The following is a 6,670-nucleotide window of genomic DNA, read 5'->3' on the forward strand; positions in this document are numbered from 1 at the left end:
ATAAGTAAAATATACTCACGTACTTACATTCCACCGGACATCGCGCGTACGTTTATGTTGAACTTCCCCCCACCCCTTGTCACTAAGATCCGCAGTTTGCTTCACGGGTGGCATTCTGGCCTCCATTCCTGGTTCAGCAGATGCAATCTCATTAAAATGAACATACTCCCTAAATTTACTTATCTTTTCCAAGCTCTCCTGATCCAGATTCCAGTCCTGTTTTTTAAGCAAGTTCAATCCTTGCTCACTCAATTTAACTGGGCTCACAAAAATCCCAGACTTAAGCGGTCACAGCTGACATTGTCTAAACAACAGGGAGTGTTGGTTCTCCCTAACTTGCAACGCTACTACCTGGCCTCCCATCTGGGGCGTGTATTGGACTGGAATCGAAACAAACTTTCTAAGCTCACTCCCAAATTCCGATAAGAAGCACCATGTGGTGCTATAAGTATTTACCCACAGAATTTATGTCACATCCCACTATAGGGGCTTAGTTGAAAGTCAGTCACCTGATCGCTACCCAAAACACACTCACGTCTTTGACTTCCCCCTATTCCCTATACGTGGCCATCCAACCTTTGAACTGGGGACCCACTTAGAAATTCCAACCTTGACAATGCGTCTAAATTCGTCATTGATGGAAAATGGCCTTCTTTCTCAACCCTAACAGATCCGACAGGGCTTTTCCAACTGCCTTTTTGGAGAGCTGCGCAACGACATCATTTTCTCCATTCCATCCCCAATCCTCAAACGTTCGCCCGCCCTCAGACGGAGTTTGAGACTCTATGCAGGAGCAAAGGCCCTTTGGCCCACATTCTCTCTCAAACAGATTACCCACACTTAACCTGTCTGTCCAACTGGGAAAAGGACCTTAATTGCTAATTTTCCCCAGCACAGAGACAACACATTATCACTTTGGCTCTCAAAATGTCGCTGTGCACGAAGATACAGGAGACGAATTTTAAACTTCTCACCAGGTGGTATTTGACACCATCAAAGCTGCAGAAATGTTTCCCCTCTTCCTCGAACATATGCTGGAGGTGTGGAGAAGAAGAGGGCACGTTGCTGCACAAATTTTGGTCCTGCCTCAGCTTGGTGGACTTCTGGACAGAGCTCCGATGCATAACACAAAAATTCACAGACTTCTCCATCCAGGAAGAGGCTGCATTCTTTCTCTTGCACCATTCACAGATTCCCATTAAGAAGTACAAAAAAATCAATTTTACGGCATGTGATAAATGCGGCGAAATCCTGCATCCCTCTCTATTGGAAAAAATGTTCCCCCCCTTTCATTACCCACTGGCTTAAGAAAATAGAGGACATTAAAAAAAATGGAGGACTTGATCCTCACATCACAAGGTAAACAAGAATTTTTTAAACAAACCTGAGACATCTGGAATACCTTTATATTCTCGCTGGAAGGATGTCGCCTGCTATCGCCTTAGTGCTCTGAGCTTTCCTTGACTGGCCCCTTGGACAGTGGCTGCCATCGTGTCTCGTCCCCCCTTCTCCTTTTCTGATCTTTCAACCCTTCTCTTTTCTGCCTTCCTCCCCTATCTCTCACCCCCTCCACCCCCTCTCTCTTTTGGAAAGAGTGGAAAATTGGGAATGACGGCCCCACACCCCCCTCTGGATGGATTATGCCGGAGGGACCTGGGGTTTGTGTGACCCTGGATCTTGGTACAGTACTTTATCCGTGCCTCGAATCATTGTGATTGATGGAAGGCAGACTCACAGTTGCGAATATACCTGTATCAAGTATTGTTCAGCTGCTTTTTGCTCTGTATTTCTCTGTTGCATTATGTACTCGGGGGACCGTCTTCCCCTATTTGGAGAAAAAATTATATTTGAAAAAAAAAAGAAGCTTACGACACCTGGTATTCCCAGGCGGTCTCCCATCCAGGCATTAACCAGGCCCGACCCTGCTTAGCCTCCAATATCAGACAAGATGGAACAGATTCAGGGTGATGTGGCCGTAGCCAATATCTTCAGGCACTCTCAACTCTCTTGACAAACACCAAGATGGTCACCTTGGAAACAAGCGGAAAAAAATAGGTCAACGGCAACAACATAAAAAGAAGCCTACGGCATCTGGAAATCCCAGGCGGTCTCCCATCCAGGTACTAAACTGGTCCCAACCCTGCTTAGCCTCTGAGATCAGATGAGATTGGGCTCTTTCAGGGTGGTGTGGCCGTAGGAGATTTCTTCAGGCACTCTCAACCTTGACTAACGCCAATATGGTCACCTTGGGAAACAAACAAAAAAATCAAGTCAACGCCAACAACATGAGAAGAAGTCTGCAGCACCTAGTATTCCCAGGTGGTCTCCCATCCAGGTATTAACAAGGCCCGACACTGTTTAGTCTCTGAGATCAGACGAGATCTGGTGCTTTCAGGGTTATGTGGCCATAGGCAAGCTCTTCAAGCACTCTCAACCCTCTTGACAAACACCAAGATGGTCACCTTGGTAAACAAACAAAAAAAAAAAACAAGTCAACGCCAAGAACATAAAAATAAGCCTTCAGCACCTAGTATTCCCAGGTGGTCTCCAATCCAGGTACTAGCAAGGCCCGACCCTGTTTAGCCTCTGAGATCAGAGGAGATCGGGCGCTTTCAGGCTTATGTGCCCATAGGCAGGGCCGGATTAACATAGGGGCTATTGGAGCTGCAGCTCCAGGCCCCTTTCTCAAGATAGGCCCATTTGCCCAAAAAAAAAAAAAATCAAAAAAAAAAAAAAAGATCGACCTAGAGGATTTTAGCTCGGCGACCAGGAGTCACAGAGACCCCATATTTGGTGGGTATGTAGCTAAAGACCCACCCCAGCACTGGTTAAAATATGGGGCTGCTATCATCTATGGTTCCGGAGATACAGGGTTCCTTGCGCAGCCTGTCAGAAGCTACATACAGAGCGGCAGTATAAATACAAGCTGGAACACTCTGCAGCAGACTGAGAGGATGAACTCACAGAGCTCATAATAATTATTTGTATATTACTTATGATAATTAACCCCTTGGCAACCAGGCCCATTCTGAGACTTCTCTCCTACATGTAAAAATCATCATTTTTTTATGCTAGAAAATTACTCAGAACCCTCAAACATTATATATTGTTTTAGCAGAGACCCTATGGAATAAAATGGTGGTATTTGCAACTTTTTATGTTGGAAAGAAACTGTTTCATTCATAAAAAAAAACACTAAAGTTAGGACGATTTTTTGTTGTGTACTAAGCGATGCTTTACATTTTTTTACAGTTTACATGTTTAGAGTTACAGAGGAGGTCTAGTGCTAGAATTATTGCTCTCGCTCTAATGATCTTGGCGTATGTAACCTGTGTGTATCTGGCTCTGATACTAACCGGTGCCTACCCAGGGACTGACTAGTATCTCTCCCAGCCTGTCCCCACACACCCTCTTACCTGCTGCCCTGTGAATGGGGCAATCACTACCGCAGTGTTATTCAATCACTCCCGCAGTGTTATTGTGTTCTGCCAGTGAATACAATGATTAGTGTTGCTAACTATAGGTGGCAGCACTGATTATTTTGGGGAAAACCTGACAGGCTGGTTGCACTCAAGTCGGTTAATAGGTTGACTTGTGTAAAACCAGCTAGCCCATACATAGATCGACTATGGCTGGTCTCTGCCTAATTGGTGTAATTTCAATCCATGTCTGGCCCGCTTAACCACTACACAGCCCCTAAACATCCTTCCACAAACCTTTACATTTTTCCTTCCCAGATTACTTCATCCTCCTCTCCTATACATAGTGCCCACTGTCATACTCTCCACACTTCTCTCCTATACATAGTGCCCACTGTCATACCCTCCACACTTCTCTCCTATACATAGTGCCCACTGTCATACTCTCCACACTTCTCTCCTATACATAGTGCCCACTGTCATACTCTCCACACTTCTCTCCTATACATAGTGCCCACTGTCATACTCTCCACACTTCTCTCCTATACATAGTGCCCACTGTCATACTCTCCACACTTCTCTCCTATACATAGTGCCCACTGTCATACTCTCCACACTTCTCTCCTATACATAGTGTCCACTGTCATACTCTCCACACTTCTCTCCTGTACATACTGCTCACTGTCATACCCTCCACACTTCTCTCTTATACATAACGCCCGCTGTCATATCCTACACTCTCCTCACCTGTACATAGTGCCCACTGTCATACACTTCTCTCCTGTACATAGTGTCCACTGTCGTACCCTTCACACTCCTCTCCTATACAGTGCCCACCGACATACCCTCCATACTCCTCTCCTATACATAGTGCCCACCGCCATACCCTCCATACTCCTCTCTTATACATAGTACCCACCGCTATACCCTCCATACTCCTCTCCTGTACATACTACTCACTGTCATACCCTTCACACTCCTCTCCTATACATAGTGCCCACTGTCATACCTCCAACACCTCTCTCCTATACATAGTGCCCACTGCCATACCTCCAACACTTCTCTCCTATACATAGTGCCCACTGTCATACCCTCCACACTCCTCTCCTGTACATACTACTCACTATCATACCCTCCATACTCCTCTCATATACATAGTGCCCGCTGTCATACACTTCTCTCCTGTACATAGTGTCCACTGTCGTACCCTTCACACTCCTCTCCTATACAGTGCCCACCGACATACCCTCCATACTCCTCTCCTATACATAGTGCCCACCGCCATACCCTCCATACTCCTCTCCTATACATAGTGCCCACCGCTATACCCTCCATACTCCTCTCCTGTACATACTACTCACTGTCATACCCTCCACACTCCTCTCCTATACATAGTGCCCACTGTCATACCTCCAACACTTCTCTCCTATACATAGTGCCCACTGCCATACCTCCAACACTTCTCTCCTATACATAGTGCCCACTATCATACCCTCCACTCCTGTACATACTACTAACTTTCATACCCTCCATACTCCTCTCCTATACATAGTGCCCACCGTCATATCCTCCCTCCACACTCCTCTCCTGTAATTACTGCTTACTGTCCTACTCTCCTGTACATAGTGCCCACTGTCATACCCTCCACACTCTTCTCTTATACATAGTGCCCAATTTCATACCCTCTACACTCCTCTGCTGTGCATACTGCCCACTGTCTTACCCTTCACACTCCTCTCCTGTACATAGTGCCTTCTGCCATACCCTCTGCACTCCTCTCATGTACATAGTGCCCACTGTTAGAACTTCCACATTCCTCTCCCTCACCTGCACATACTTCCCACTTTTATACCATCCACACTCCTCCCTTATGCCTCTTACCCACAAAAAACTGTTCTTTAAAATTATATGTTAAAATTATATGTTCCTCAATGTTACCAGCTCTAGAATGGGCACTTTTGTCAGTTCAACTAAAGGAAATCTCACAGTCCTCATATTTGTTCTGCCCCATTATTAGTACTTATTTTATTTTGTAATGACTATTGTGATGTATAGAGGAACACGGGGGATGTCAGCTACTCTAAATATAGCACTTGTAAAAAAAGCAACCCTAAAATATATTTGAAATGTTGACAACCATGTACTTAGGCACTGCCCAAGGGCCACAGGGTCAGTAGGGCCCCATGAGAGGCTCCGGTGATAGTAAAGCGGTAGTAAACTTTTCTAACATTACTACTTTTTAGAGGCCCTTGGGGAGGTTATGCCATAATGTACAAGTGTGCCCAGCATATTAGCACATTAGGGTACACTTACCTGTCAGACCTCCAGTGCTGTGCTGTGATCAGTCCGGCGGGGCCCGGGCACTTCCATCTTCACCCGGTCTTCGTTCTGGGTTCTGTGCCTTCCGTCATTTGCCTTGGCCAGGCTGCGTTGATGTCATTCCCTCTTTCTCCCATCCCCCCCTTTCTCTCTCATCCTCCCTCCCTTACCCCTCACACCTCTTTCATCCCCTCTCTCTCTTTCATTTAATTTGTTATAACAAAAAATAGTTTGCATTTTTATTTATTTATTGTTTATAAAAGGCCCCATCAAAATCCTCAGCACCAGGCCCACAATGTTCTTAATCTGGCCCTGCCCATAGGCAATCTCTTTGGGCACTCTCAACCCTCTTGACAAATGCCAAGATAGTCACCTTGGGAAACAAGCGAAAAAAAAACAGGTCAATGTCAACAACATAAAAAGAAGACTACGGCACCTGGTATTCCAAAGCCATCTCCCATCCAGGGACTAACTAGGCCCAACCCTTCTTAGCCTCAGAGATGAGAAGAGATAGGGCTCTTTCAGGGTGATGCTGCTGTAAGCGAACTCTTTGGGCACTCTCAACCCTCTTGACAAATGCCAAGATGGTCACCTTGGGAAACAAGTGAAAAAAAAAAAAAACAAATCAAGGCCAACAACATAAAAAGAAGCCTACAATAACTGGTATTCCCAGGTGGTCTCCCATCCAGGTACTAACCAGGCCTGACTCTTCTTAGCCTCCAAGATCAGATGAGATTGGGTGCTTTCAGAGTGCTCGGACTCTTTCCCCATCACTAATGGGACGAGGCAGGGGTGCCCTCTGTCTCCCCTAATTTTTATTCTGACACTGGAACCACTTATTTGTCACGTTCGGAATGACCCGAATATTACTGGCATATCCAAACCCTCGGCACACCACAAAATTGCGGCGTACGCTGACGATCTAATTTCTT

At 45.8% G+C, this 6,670-nt stretch overlaps 1 pseudogene; it reads right to left on the bottom strand.

The window, feature by feature from the left end:
• Window positions 1-2,079: 2,079 nt before the first annotated feature.
• Window positions 2,080-2,199, bottom strand: LOC143936582 (5S ribosomal RNA; annotated as a pseudogene).
• Between the last annotated feature and the right edge of the window lie 4,471 nt (window positions 2,200-6,670).

The sequence above is a fragment of the Lithobates pipiens genome, unplaced genomic scaffold (genome assembly GCF_037356315.1).
Source record: "Lithobates pipiens isolate NorthernLeopardFrog02 unplaced genomic scaffold, aLitPip1_a1.2 Scaffold_28, whole genome shotgun sequence".
NCBI classification, from domain to species: Eukaryota; Metazoa; Chordata; class Amphibia; order Anura; family Ranidae; genus Lithobates; species Lithobates pipiens.